Genomic DNA, 16016 nt, shown 5'->3' on the forward strand with positions numbered 1-16016 from the left:
AAAAATGACGAAATGACAAAAACGATGGGTTATAGCCCATGTTTTTTGAAAATTTGAAAAAAAAAGTTAGCCTCGTTTCTCATCATTTTGGACCGTGGGCTATAGCCCATATCGTACGGCATACTATAGCGCGCCGTTTTTCATCATTTTTGAGGATTTGAAAAAAATGACGAAATGACAAAAACGATGGGTTATAGCCCATGTTTTTTGAAATTTTGAAAAAAAAAGTTAGCCTCGTTTCTCATCATTTTGGACCGTGGGCTATAGCCCATATCGTACAGCATACTATAGCGCGCCGTTTTTCATCATTTTTGAGGATTTGAAAAAAATGACGAAATGACAAAAACGATGGGTTATAGCCCATGTTTTTTGAAATTTTGAAAAAAAAAGTTAGCCTCGTTTCTCATCATTTTGGACCGTGGGCTATAGCCCACATCGTACGGCATACTATAGCGCGCCATTTTTCATCATTTTTGAGGATTTGAAAAAAATGACGAAATGACAAAAACGATGGGTTATAGCCCATGTTTTTTGAAATTTTGAAAAAAAAAGTTAGCCTCGTTTCTCATCATTTTGGACCGTGGGCTAAAGCCCATATCGTACGGCATACTATAGCGCGCCGTTTTTCATCATTTTTGAGGATTTGAAAAAAATGACGAAATGACAAAAACGATGGGTTATAGCCCATGTTTTTGAAATTTTGAAAAAAAACGTTAGCCTCGTTTCTCATCATTTTGGACCGTGGGCTATAGCCCATATCGTACGGCATACTATAGCGCGCCGTTTTTCATCATTTTTGAGGATTTGAAAAAAATGACGAAATGACAAAAACGATGGGTTATAGCCCATGTTTTTTGAAATTTTGAAAAAAAAAGTTAGCCTCGTTTCTCATCATTTTGGACCGTGGGCTATAGCCCATATCGTACGGCATACTATAGCGCGCCGTTTTTTATCATTTTTGAGGATTTTAAAAAAATGACGAAATGACAAAAACGATGGGTTATAGCCCATGTTTTTTGAAATTTTGAAAAAGAAAGTTAGCCTCGTTTCTCATCATTTTGGACCGTGGGCTATAGCCCATATCGTACGGCATACTATAGCGCGCCGTTTTTCATCATTTTTGAGGATTTGAAAAAAATGACGAAATGACAAAAACGATGGGTTATAGCCCATGTTTTTTGAAAATTAAAAAAAAAAAAGTTAGCCTCGTTTCTCATCATTTTGGACCGTGGGCTATAGCCCATATCGTACGTCATACTATAGCGCGCCGTTTTTCATCATTTTTGAGGATTTGAAAAAAATGACAAAATGACAAAAACGATGGGTTATAGCCCATGTTTTTTGAAATTTTGAAAAAAAAGTTAGCCTCGTTTCTCATCATTTTGGACTGTGGGCTATAGCCCATATCGTACGGCATACTATAGCGCGCCGTTTTTCATCATTTTTGAGGATTTGAAAAAAATGACGAAATGACAAAAACGATGGGTTATATATAGCCCATGTATTTTGAAATTTTGGAAAAAAAAGTTAGCCTCGTTTCTCATCATTTTGGACCGTGGGCTATAGCCCATATCGTACGGCATACTATAGCGCGCCGTTTTTCATCATTTTTGAGGATTTGAAAAAAATGACGAAATGACAAAAACGATGGGTTATAGCCCATGTTTTTTGAAAATTAAAAAAAAAAAGTTTGCCTCGTTTCTCATCATTTTGGACCGTGGGCTATAGCCCATATCGTACGGCATACTATAGCGCGCCGTTTTTTATCATTTTTGAGGATTTGAAAAAAATGACGAAATGACAAAAACGATGGGTTATAGCCCATGTTTTTTGAAATTTTGAAAAAAAAAGTTTGCCTCATTTCTCATCATTTTGGACCGTGGGCTATAGCCCATATCGTACGGCATACTATAGCGCGCCGCTTTTTATCATTTTTGAGGATTTGAAAAAAATGACGAAATGACAAAAACGATGGGTTATAGCCCATGTTTTTTGAAATTTTGAAAAAAAAAGTTTGCCTCGTTTCTCATCATTTTGGACCGTGGGCTATAGCCCATATCGTACGGCATACTATAGCGCGCCGTTTTTTATCATTTTTGAGGATTTGAAAAAAATGACGAAATGACAAAAACGATGGGTTATAGCCCATGTTTTTTGAAATTTTGAAAAAAAAAGTTTGCCTCGTTTCTCATCATTTTGGACCGTGGGCTATAGCCCATATCGTACGGCATACTATAGCGCGCCGTTTTTCATCATTTTTTAGGATTTGAAAAAAATGACGAAATGACAAAAACGATGGGTTATAGCCCATGTTTTTTTAAATTAAAAAAAAAAAAGTTAGCCTCGTTTCTAATCATTTTGGACCGTGGGCTATAGCCCATATCGTACGGCATACTATAGCGCGCCGTTTTTCATCATTTTTGAGGATTTGAAAAAAATGACGAAATGACAAAAACGATGGGTTATAGCCCATGTTTTTTGAAATTTTGAAAAAAAACGTTAGCCTCGTTTCTCATCATTTTGGACCGTGGGCTATAGCCCATATCGTACGGCATACTATAGCGCGCCGTTTTTCATCATTTTTGAGGATTTGAAAAAAATGACGAAATGACAAAAACGATGGGTTATAGCCCATGTTTTTTGAAAATTTGAAAAAAAAAGTTAGCCTCGTTTCTCATCATTTTGGACCGTGGGCTATAGCCCATATCGTACGGCATACTATAGCGCGCCGTTTTTCATCATTTTTGAGGATTTGAAAAAAATGACGAAATGAAAAAAACGATGGGTTATAGCCCATGTTTTTTGAAATTTTGAAAAAAAAAGTTAGCCTCGTTTCTCATCATTTTGGACCGTGGGCTATAGCCCATATCGTACAGCATACTATAGCGCGCCGTTTTTCATCATTTTTGAGGATTTGAAAAAAATGACGAAATGACAAAAACGATGGGTTATAGCCCATGTTTTTTGAAATTTTGAAAAAAAAAGTTAGCCTCGTTTCTCATCATTTTGGACCGTGGGCTATAGCCCACATCGTACGGCATACTATAGCGCGCCATTTTTCATCATTTTTGAGGATTTGAAAAAAATGACGAAATGACAAAAACGATGGGTTATAGCCCATGTTTTTTGAAATTTTGAAAAAAAAAGTTAGCCTCGTTTCTCATCATTTTGGACCGTGGGCTATAGCCCATATCGTACGGCATACTATAGCGCGCCGTTTTTCATCATTTTTGAGGATTTGAAAAAAATGACGAAATGACAAAAACGATGGGTTATAGCCCATGTTTTTGAAATTTTGAAAAAAAACGTTAGCCTCGTTTCTCATCATTTTGGACCGTGGGCTATAGCCCATATCGTACGGCATACTATAGCGCGCCGTTTTTCATCATTTTTGAGGATTTGAAAAAAATGACGAAATGACAGAAACGATGGGTTATAGCCCATGTTTTTTGAAATTTTGAAAAAAAAAGTTAGCCTCGTTTCTCATCATTTTGGACCGTGGGCTATAGCCCATATCGTACGGCATACTATAGCGCGCCGTTTTTTATCATTTTTGAGGATTTTAAAAAAATGACGAAATGACAAAAACGATGGGTTATAGCCCATGTTTTTTGAAATTTTGAAAAAGAAAGTTAGCCTCGTTTCTCATCATTTTGGACCGTGGGCTATAGCCCATATCGTACGGCATACTATAGCGCGCCGTTTTTCATCATTTTTGAGGATTTGAAAAAAATGACGAAATGACAAAAACGATGGGTTATAGCCCATGTTTTTTGAAAATTAAAAAAAAAAAAGTTAGCCTCGTTTCTCATCATTTTGGACCGTGGGCTATAGCCCATATCGTACGGCATACTATAGCGCGCCGTTTTTCATCATTTTTGAGGATTTGAAAAAAATGACAAAATGACAAAAACGATGGGTTATAGCCCATGTTTTTTGAAATTTTAAAAAAAAACGTTAGCCTCGTTTCTCATCATTTTGGACCGTGGGCTATAGCCCATATCGTACGGCATACTATAGCGCGCCGTTTTTCATCATTTTTGAGGATTTGAAAAAAATGACGAAATGACAAAAACGATGGGTTATAGCCCATGTTTTTGAAATTTTGAAAAAAAAAGTTAGCCTCGTTTCTCATCATTTTGGACCGTGGGCTATAGCCCATATCGTACGGCATACTATAGCGCGCCGTTTTTCATCATTTTTGAGGATTTGAAAAAAATGACGAAATGACAAAAACGATGGGTTATAGCCCATGTTTTTTGAAAATTTGAAAAAAAAAGTTAGCCTCGTTTCTCATCATTTTGGACCGTGGGCTATAGCCCATATCGTACGGCATACTATAGCGCGCCGTTTTTCATCATTTTTGAGGATTTGAAAAAAATGACGAAATGACAAAAACGATGGGTTATAGCCCATGTTTTTTGAAATTTTGAAAAAAAAAGTTAGCCTCGTTTCTCATCATTTTGGACCGTGGGCTATAGCCCATATCGTACAGCATACTATAGCGCGCCGTTTTTCATCATTTTTGAGGATTTGAAAAAAATGACGAAATGACAAAAACGATGGGTTATAGCCCATGTTTTTTGAAATTTTGAAAAAAAAAGTTAGCCTCGTTTCTCATCATTTTGGACCGTGGGCTAAAGCCCATATCGTACGGCATACTATAGCGCGCCGTTTTTCATCATTTTTGAGGATTTGAAAAAAATGACGAAATGACAAAAACGATGGGTTATAGCCCATGTTTTTGAAATTTTGAAAAAAAACGTTAGCCTCGTTTCTCATCATTTTGGACCGTGGGCTATAGCCCATATCGTACGGCATACTATAGCGCGCCGTTTTTCATCATTTTTGAGGATTTGAAAAAAATGACGAAATGACAAAAACGATGGGTTATAGCCCATGTTTTTTGAAATTTTGAAAAAAAAAGTTAGCCTCGTTTCTCATCATTTTGGACCGTGGGCTATAGCCCATATCGTACGGCATACTATAGCGCGCCGTTTTTTATCATTTTTGAGGATTTTAAAAAAATGACGAAATGACAAAAACGATGGGTTATAGCCCATGTTTTTTGAAATTTTGAAAAAGAAAGTTAGCCTCGTTTCTCATCATTTTGGACCGTGGGCTATAGCCCATATCGTACGGCATACTATAGCGCGCCGTTTTTCATCATTTTTGAGGATTTGAAAAAAATGACGAAATGACAAAAACGATGGGTTATAGCCCATGTTTTTTGAAAATTAAAAAAAAAAAAGTTAGCCTCGTTTCTCATCATTTTGGACCGTGGGCTATAGCCCATATCGTACGGCATACTATAGCGCGCCGTTTTTCATCATTTTTGAGGATTTGAAAAAAATGACAAAATGACAAAAACGATGGGTTATAGCCCATGTTTTTTGAAATTTTGAAAAAAAACGTTAGCCTCGTTTCTCATCATTTTGGACCGTGGGCTATAGCCCATATCGTACGGCATACTATAGCGCGCCGTTTTTCATCATTTTTGAGGATTTGAAAAAAATGACGAAATGACAAAAACGATGGGTTATAGCCCATGTTTTTGAAATTTTGAAAAAAAAAGTTAGCCTCGTTTCTCATCATTTTGGACCGTGGGCTATAGCCCATATCGTACGGCATACTATAGCGCGCCGTTTTTCATCATTTTTGAGGATTTGAAAAAAATGACGAAATGACAAAAACGATGGGTTATAGCCCATGTTTTTTGAAAATTAAAAAAAAAAGTTAGCCTCGTTTCTCATCCTTTTGGACCGTAGGCTATAGCCCATATCGTACGGCATACTATAGCGCGCCGTTTTTCATCATTTTTGAGGATTTGAAAAAAATGACGAAATGACAAAAACGATGGGTTATAGCCCATGTTTTTTGAAAAACAAAAAAAAAAAGTTAGCCTCGTTTCTCATCATTTTGGACCGTGGGCTATAGCCCATATCGTACGGCATACTATAGCGCGCCGTTTTTCATCATTTTTGAGGATTTGAAAAAAATGACGAAATGACAAAAACGATGGGTTATAGCCCATGTTTTTTGAAAAAAAAAAAAAAAGTTAGCCTCGTTTCTCATCATTTTGGACCGTGGGCTATAGCCCATATCGTACGGCATACTATAGCGCGCCGTTTTTCATCATTTTTGAGGATTTGAAAAAAATGACGAAATGACAAAAACTATGGTTTATAGCCCATGTTTTTTGAAATTTTGAAAAAAAAAGTTAGCCTCGTTTCTCATCATTTTTGACCGTGGGCTATAGCCCATATCGTACGGCATACTATAGCGCGCCGTTTTTCATCATTTTTGAGGATTTGAAATGACAAAAACGATGGGTTATAGCCCATGTTTTTTGAAATTTTGGAAAAAAAAGTTAGCCTCGTTTCTCATCATTTTGGACCGTGGGCTATAGCCCATATCGTACGGCATACTATAGCGCGCCGTTTTTCATCATTTTTGAGGATTTGAAAAAAATGACGAAATGACAAAAACGATGGGTTATAGCCCATGTTTTTTTTAATTTTGAAAAAAAAAGTTAGCCTCGTTTCTCATCATTTTGGACCGTGGGCTATAGCCCATATCGTACGGCATACTATAGCGCGCCGTTTTTCATCATTTTTGAGGATTTGAAAAAAATGACGAAATGACAAAAACGATGGGTTATAGCCCATGTGTTTTGAAATTTTGAAAAAAAAAGTTAGCCTCGTTTCTCATCATTTTGGACCGTGGGCTATAGCCCATATCGTACGGCATACTATAGCGCGCCGTTTTTCATCATTTTTGAGGATTTGAAAAAAATGACGAAATGACAAAAACTATGGTTTATAGCCCATGTTTTTTGAAATTTTGAAAAAAAAAGTTAGCCTCGTTTCTCATCATTTTTGACCGTGGGCTATAGCCCATATCGTACGGCATACTATAGCGCGCCGTTTTTCATCATTTTTGAAGATTTGAAAAAAATGACGAAATGACAAAAACGATGGGTTATAGCCCATGTTTTTAGAAATTTTGAAAAAAAAAGTTAGCCTCGTTTCTCATCATTTTGGACCGTGGGCTATAGCCCATATCGTACGGCATACTATAGCGCGCCGTTTTTCATCATTTTTGAGGATTTGAAAAAAATGACGAAATGACAAAAACGATGGGTTATAGCCCATGTTTTTTGAAATTTTGAAAAAAAAAGTTAGCCTCGTTTCTCATCATTTTGGACCGTGGGCTATAGCCCATATCGTACGGCATACTATAGCGCGCCGTTTTTCATCATTTTTGAGGATTTGAAAAAAATGACGAAATGACAAAAACGATGGGTTATAGCCCTTGTTTTTTGAAATTTTGAAAAAAAAAGTTAGCCTCGTTTCTCATCATTTTGGACCGTGGGCTATAGCCCATATCGTACGGCATACTATAGCGCGCCCTTTTTCATCATTTTTGAGGATTTGAAAAAAATTACGAAATGACAAAAACGATGGGTTATAGCCCATGTATTTTGAAATTTTGAAAAAAAAAGTTAGCCTCGTTTCTCATCATTTTGGACCGTGGGCTATAGCCCATATCGTACGGCATACTATAGCGCGCCGTTTTTCATCATTTTTGAGGATTTGAAAAAAATGACGAAATGACAAAAACGATGGGTTATAGCCCATGTTTTTTGAAATTTTGAAAAAAAAAGTTAGCCTCGTTTCTCATCATTTTGGACCGTGGGCTATAGCCCATATCGTACGGCATACTATAGCGCGCCGTTTTTCATCATTTTTGAGGATTTGAAAAAAATGACGAAATGAAAAAAACGATGGGTTATAGCCCATGTTTTTTGAAATTTTGAAAAACAAAGTTAGCCTCGTTTCTCATCATTTTGGACCGTGGGCTATAGCCCATATCGTACAGCATACTATAGCGCGCCGTTTTTCATCATTTTTGAGGATTTGAAAAAAATGACGAAATGACAAAAACGATGGGTTATAGCCCATGTTTTTTGAAATTTTGAAAAAAAAAGTTAGCCTCGTTTCTCATCATTTTGGACCGTGGGCTATAGCCCACATCGTACGGCATACTATAGCGCGCCATTTTTCATCATTTTTGAGGATTTGAAAAAAATGACGAAATGACAAAAACGATGGGTTATAGCCCATGTTTTTTGAAATTTTGAAAAAAAAAGTTAGCCTCGTTTCTCATCATTTTGGACCGTGGGCTATAGCCCATATCGTACGGCATACTATAGCGCGCCGTTTTTCATCATTTTTGAGGATTTGAAAAAAATGACGAAATGACAAAAACGATGGGTTATAGCCCATGTTTTTGAAATTTTGAAAAAAAACGTTAGCCTCGTTTCTCATCATTTTGGACCGTGGGCTATAGCCCATATCGTACGGCATACTATAGCGCGCCGTTTTTCATCATTTTTGAGGATTTGAAAAAAATGACGAAATGACAAAAACGATGGGTTATAGCCCATGTTTTTTGAAATTTTGAAAAAAAAAGTTAGCCTCGTTTCTCATCATTTTGGACCGTGGGCTATAGCCCATATCGTACGGCATACTATAGCGCGCCGTTTTTTATCATTTTTGAGGATTTTAAAAAAATGACGAAATGACAAAAACGATGGGTTATAGCCCATGTTTTTTGAAATTTTGAAAAAGAAAGTTAGCCTCGTTTCTCATCATTTTGGACCGTGGGCTATAGCCCATATCGTACGGCATACTATAGCGCGCCGTTTTTTATCATTTTTGAAAAAAATGACGAAATGACAAAAACGATGGGTTATAGCCCATGTTTTTTGAAAATTAAAAAAAAAAAAGTTAGCCTCGTTTCTTATCATTTTGGACCGTGGGCTATAGCCCATATCGTACGGCATACTATAGCGCGCCGTTTTTCATCATTTTTGAGGATTTGAAAAAAATGACTAAATGACAAAAACGATGGGTTATAGCCCATGTTTTTTGAAATTTTGAAAAAAAAAGTTAGCCTCGTTTCTTATCATTTTGGACCGTGGGCTATAGCCCATATCGTACGGCATACTATAGCGCGCCGTTTTTTATCATTTTTGAAAAAAATTACGAAATGACAAAAACGATGGGTTATAGCCCATGTTTTTTGAAATTTTGAAAAAAAAAGTTAGCCTCGTTTCTTATCATTTTGGACCGTGGGCTATAGCCCATATCGTACGGCATACTATAGCGCGCCGTTTTTCATCATTTTTGAGGATTTGAAAAAAATGAAAAAATGAAAAAAAATCCGCAATTTCCATTTCCGCAATTTCCGCAATTACCATTTTCACAATTTCGGCAAATTCCAATAACAAACGGCAGATAGGCCTATATGGAGTCTTACTATAGCATGGCGTTTTTCATCATTTTTGAGGATTTGAAAAAAAAAAGACGAAAATCACTCGAGACAATGGTCTCGGAGTGATTTTCGTCTTTTTTTCAAATCCTCGTTTTTCATAATTTTTGACCATGGGCTGTAGCCCATCTCAGACGATAGCATGCCGTTTTTCATCATTGGAGGATACTACTAGTAGTATCCATCCTCTATAGAGTATAAGTATACTACTACTTATACGTATTATACTACCAAGTTATACTACTAGTACTTGGGGTTATCATCTATGAAAAGGCAACACAATGAGCAGAAGAAAAAAAAGAAACCATGTAAATACAACAAATTGAGCAGAGCACTGCAGGGACTTGAAGCCCGTTCTGGTAAACCAGGAGTACCACACCAGTGCCTTAGTTAGTTTTATTGTAATTTACAGGTCCATTATTTTCATCCTGTACTCAAATCCTGCAAAATCATGAAAAACGTCATGCGAAACCATGGACTATAGTATACCTTTTTTACGTGATTAATCTTTTGTTCAAATCCTCCAATCTTGAAAAATCACACCTGTGTGAAGTAAGTGCTGCAACTCTGCTGAGTTGCACCACGGCATACTATAGTATAGAGCGTCGCAGTCCCGCCCCCTCGAGTGACCCGGAAAATAAATCCCTGTTTTTTTCCTCAGACTTTTCAGAAAGTATTTATTTAAAGACGTTTACGCCGCGGACAAAGCCAACTGGAGTTGTGACAAAATCATGACGGCACAATGTTTTGGGCAAAACAAAGAATTAGAAAAAAAACGGCAGGTACAACACTTTGTTGTTTTTCTTCTTTGTTTGGGCCAAGATATTGTGTTTGTTGTCATGATTCGTCACCACTCTGCTTTGTACGACACTTGGGTCTTTAAATAAATACTGATGTCTATGGGAAAAATGCATTGGGATTCATTTCCTGGGCCTGGCATTGTCATGAAAGCTTTTTTTCCAATCCTCTTAAATCATGAGCTTGTAGCATCAGATTTTTTTGCCAATGTTCCCCTCAGAATAGTGATTCTAGGGTTAATGTAATTAATGTAGCAAATACATAAATGAAAATTTGATTTATTACATTAATGATATGAACGAATGAATGGATATTAAATGAAAAAAGTAGCAATCAAAGATTTGGCACTCCTCTGTAGTAACGAGGAACCCCTATACTAGGGGTCCGAGAACCATGTGATCAGAACCATCACTGGCCTCTACACTGGCTCCCGGTTAAATACATATACCGGTAGTTCAAAATCCTCACCTATAAAGCTCACAATGGTCAGGCACCACAATATTTCAAAGAACTCATCGATCCCTACAATCTTAACAGAACAGTGTGTTCATAGTTTACAAAAATGTTTAGTCCTGAATATCAAAAGTTACAATAGGAGGCAGAGCGTTTAAGTTCTCCCGGCATCTGTCCTCGGGGGTGACACGCTCTGCACAGTCAAGACTAGATTAAAAACCTCTATGACAAAAGGTCACCCGACAAAGTAAAGAGGGTGAGAAGAGAACCCCTCCACCCAACCCCTCGGCGTGGTCACGCCACCAGGGCGAGTTAATTGCACAACCAAACACTGTTGTATATACAGTATATTATGTACACGTATTAGAGGCTAGTATTTTATAGAGAAAGACTTTATTATGTGATGGGAGTTTAATTGTGTTTAAGTGCTTTGCATTATATGAAATGTCTTGTCGTAGTTTACCGTTTTGCCTCATTCTAGTGTTGTTCTATAACCCACTGAGTATTTACTTTAATAAAGATTGTTATACATTTAAAACCCTCGTCTGTGGTCCTTCCAGGTTCGGACAACTCAGTCTTTTACTTAATTTCCATATATAAATGTTTAGGCATTTTGAGCAAAGATCCCAGGAGGAGAGAGATACAAAAGTCAGAATACGAAAGTGAGGCAAGAGGAGACACATGGGTAGGGATGGAGCTCATTAATTTATATCGATAACGATCAGGCTTAGAGCAATTTATATTATTTTGAGGAAAGACAGGAGACAATAAACTCTGAACAGAACCAGTATCTACTGGGGCAATTGCCCCAATGGGGCAAATACTAGGGCAATTGACCTTTTTACCAATAAAATATTAAAGAAACTGTTAACAGGTTAATATATGTTCCGCCACTTTAAAAGCGTAATTGAGTTTACCCAGATAGTGCTGGTTGGCATTTATTGATTCACCTCTTGATTATTCAAACATGAACGGGCCACTACGCTCAACAAGCCCAAAGCTTATTGATAACGGGTACTCAATAAGTTTAAGGATTTTTCCTGGTATCGCTCCATCCCTACACAGCTTATTGATAACGGGGACTCAAGTTTAAGGATTTTGTTCGGGTATCGAGCTCCATCGCTACACATGGGTATCAACGTTTTATTGCTCATGGTCAAGCGGTCCATGAGCTATGCCCGTTTAAAGTTTGAATTTTCAGTTGAGTGCTATAGCGCCACCTATTGGACAATGGTTGTGGGCTTTGTGTCCTCGCCGTTTGGCATTGCCCTCTAGGTTGTCCTGATCAGATGGGGTGATGGGAAATCAGGGCAAATCGTCATTTTCAAATTATTGGGAGCCCAAAAAAATAAAGGAGGGCTACCATATTGCCAAGTTTGACGAAAACCCGACAGCACAGTTCAGCCAGAACTAACATTTTTGGTGGAAGGAGAAGAGAAAAATAAGGGACCAAGAGTCCCTTCGGACTTGGTCCCTAAATAGACTTGTAACCCAACTGTAGGGAGTACAAACACAGTAAAGAACCTGGGGGTTATAATCTATGAAAAGGAAACAATGAGCAGAAAATGAACCATGTAAATACAACAAATTGAGGGCACCACAGGGAGTTGAACCCCGTTCTGGTAAACCAGGAGTACCACACCAGTGCCTTAGTTTTTGTTTATAATTTACAGGTCCAAATCAGTCGTTTGTTTCAATTTTGCAATATAATTAAAAAAAAGAGAGAGCCTACACACTCAATTTGAATCTTGACTATAATGATAGCCATGCTTATGTCTTTATACAATTGAAAGCCGGAAGACTCACTCCACAAATACCTTAAGGAAAACTCCTCAGACATAAACTAAGAAAATATTTTGTCTTGCTCATAAAGTGCTGCAAAGTGCTAAAAGTGAAAAGTGCAGCAGAAAACGTTTGGGTCATAGGCCCATCGTCAATGCCAAAGTTTTAGCTGCAAATGGCAGCATAAATAAATCACATCAATACACACCACATAATGTGATGTTAACTGACACGATGAAGCTTGCACATTATAAGACATACATCACATCAACCAACATCACATACCTAGCCCTACCCTAACCCTAAGTTAATTATGTGATGTTGGGATGACATGATGAAGCCTTACTCACAAATGTGAAATGAGACAAGACATAAACACACATCACATACCGGGCCTGTGTTCATAGGTGATGTGGGCTTACGTAATGAAGCTTTACTCACAAATTAGATCTGATAATATAGCACGAACAATGGTCTTATGACCTAGATGTTTGCTGCTGCACTTTTCACTTCAAGCACTTTGAGCGCTTTATGAACATGAACAAAATAGATTTTCTTGGTCTCTGCCCAAGCAGTTGGCCTTTAGGTTTCCGTGGCGCAAGTATTTTTCTATCTAGTTGTCCCATGTAGGAAACATGGGGCAAGACTGTACAATTTATGCCATTTGTGGACGATTGACATAAATTATACGAGGTAGCAGCATTCGTTGCGCCCCAGTATTTGTCAGCAATATGAACATTAGTACACAACATGAACAGCAATAAACACAATTCATATGGCGCAATGCCAACAGACGTGAATGACGAGCTAGCCGCAATTGCTGTGAAAAATCACCTTTAAAAAAAACCACATAAATGCACATCACATATCGGCCTGTGTTCATATCTGATGTGAACTGACGTGATGACGCTTTACTGGTAAATTACATGAAACAGCTCCAAATGAGAAACTGTACTCGAGACATGACCCGAGTCACACATACACTAGTGAAAAACTAGTGTCATAGATAGGAAAGAAATAAATAAGAAATTACAATACAATAAAGCAAAATGCGATTAAAAACTCTGAGACCAAAAACAAATAACTTTATTAAAGCAAAGAAGAGAGAAAAGATGAAGGTTGGGTAAAAACCTTGTACGTCCAAAATGGTTACTTTTATGGACCAAAACAACTGATCCAATATTATTAATATAATAATCTGTGTTCCAATGTTATTATTTAGTCACTGGTTTGAAAAACAGAATACTACATGTTAAATATTCAATAATGGATTATCTTTGCCTCATGAGATTGGCCATTTGGTACTTGTGTGTGACACTGTAGCATGACCAAGTAAGGAAATTAATTTACAAAAGGTTGAACTATGGAGATACAAGGTTTCTGCCCAACAGTCAAGGATAATAAACTACACTCACTTACCTTCAATATCAGCACTAAACAAAGTACACACACCAACGAAGGAAGCAAATGACACAGCGGCCATCATTTGCTTCCTCTTGTTAGTGTACACAGACCTACAGCATAGTAAGCTGTAAACACAGTGTTAAGGGGCTACATGCTACCATAATGACATAAGACATAAAGCACACACCTCCACATCACATAAAACACTAGTGAAGAACTAGGGAAAGATAGGCAAGAAGAAAGAAATTACCTAAATAAAATAAAGCAAAATGCGATTAAAAACTATGACAACAAAAAATAAACAACTTTATTAAAGAATAGAGAGGAGACACAAGAGAACATACATTATGTGATGTGGATGTGGACAGACTTTACCCGTAAATTATGTTAAACGATAAATAAATCACATGCCTCCACAAACATCACATAACTGTGATGTGGACTGGCATTATACACACAAATTAAGTGAAATTATACATGGCGCGAAAGACAACCTATGGTATGGTAGCATGTAGCCCACTTAAACAAGCAGCAGGAATCAGACGGTTAACTAACCTTCACTGATAACAGCACCCAGCAGTGGCAACAGCATAGAGTTCACCCAGCAGTGGCAACAGCATAGAGTTCACACCTCCAGTCCGCTTCACTTTCTGAAATGGCAGGGGAAAAGAAAATTAGTTGTCGGCCTACAGGATGACATTTTGGAAGTCATAACAGTCACTGACAGAGCTGTGTCACCATTATTACACACATTCTAGGGCTATAATCTGCCTTGTGCAACCATTTCTTTTATGAAGCCTAAAAGCTAAAAAGTTCTGTATGTAATTACCATGGGGGGCCTTCCGTCGCTCGGTTGAAGATAGCCGGTATTAATAGAGCCGCGTAGGTTGTATGGCACAATACGTCCCGAGCACCGTACGCCTCGTAATCTCAGGGAGCGTTCGTTGACACCGTTATTCGTTTCAGCTCAGCCGAGTAGACACTCTATTATCAATACCAGCTATCTCCTGAAGACAGCAGCCAAGGTCACCGCAAGACACCAAGGTCACATGATCAACCTGTAAGACACAAACATACACCAACATTACTCTTTATCCAGATATTATACATTGTAGAAAACACATCTTTAGGAAATTCTTGCATTTTTCTTTTGCAACCAGATCTTATTTTAATGATGTTAGAGACAAAAAACACTTTCCTGGGGTTTTTATGCGTTTAGATATTTCAGTATTTCAAAGAGTCCATGATGTCATCATGGACACTGGGCTCACTTCCTTCCTGGACTAAATGTTGTCTCAGTAAGACAGCCCTCCCCCTATCCACAAGGAGGAGCAGTGGCCCAAAGCATTGTGGGAATTGTAGTTCAGGAAGGAAGTGAGCCCGGTGTCCATGACATCATGGAGTCCATGGACACTTTGAAATACTAAAATATCTAAAAACACATAAAAACCCCAGGAAAGTGTGTCTCAAAAATCATTCAAATAAGATCTGGTTGCAAAAGGGGTGAAGTGTCTGAGCCACAGTTACAACTTGTTTTACCATTATGTACTAAAGTAAAAGGGTATGGCATCAAAATGCACTTAAAAAATGACCAAATGTAGCTCATTACACAGAAATGTCCCATATCAAAAGTTTGAAAGAAAAATTAATCTGAAAATAGCAGAACTACAATCTCACAATGCATTGCATCACAATGCATTGTGAGATTGTAGATCAGCTACTTCCAAATGGCCAAAATGTGGTTGTAGCTAGCCCAGTGGTAAATGGTGTAGCCAAAGGGATATTTTTTTTAAATAATCCAAATCTACAAAACAACTAGTAGTGTCCAAATAAAATATAAAAGTACAATATATTGTCCACAGCACTTCAGTAGATGTAATTATTTACTTTCCACCTGTTTGTTTGTTTATTTGTTTGTGTCTCAAAAAGTACCAACACATTCCTCATATTGTTGTCCTTTTAGAGTCACAATAAACAACCAACAGTCCTTCTAACAACACTAATATTAAAAAAAACAACAGAGTTAATGTTGGCTAACAACCATGCGGTTCTAAAACAAACCTTACCTTGTTGCAGCTACGCCCCAAACACACTGCTACGGAACGCGTGCGGTTCCATTTTAAATCATAAGCCCCGACTACTGTATCCGGGTCTAGACCGTCGGTCATTGGTCCGTCAGAGTGTATGGATCACAGCTGTGTGGAAGGAAGCCGCACGCATGCGCGCGCACACACGCACGCACA

This window comes from Protomyctophum bolini (assembly GCF_963924005.1).
Source record: "Protomyctophum bolini genome assembly, chromosome: 7".
Classification (NCBI taxonomy): domain Eukaryota; kingdom Metazoa; phylum Chordata; class Actinopteri; order Myctophiformes; family Myctophidae; genus Protomyctophum; species Protomyctophum bolini.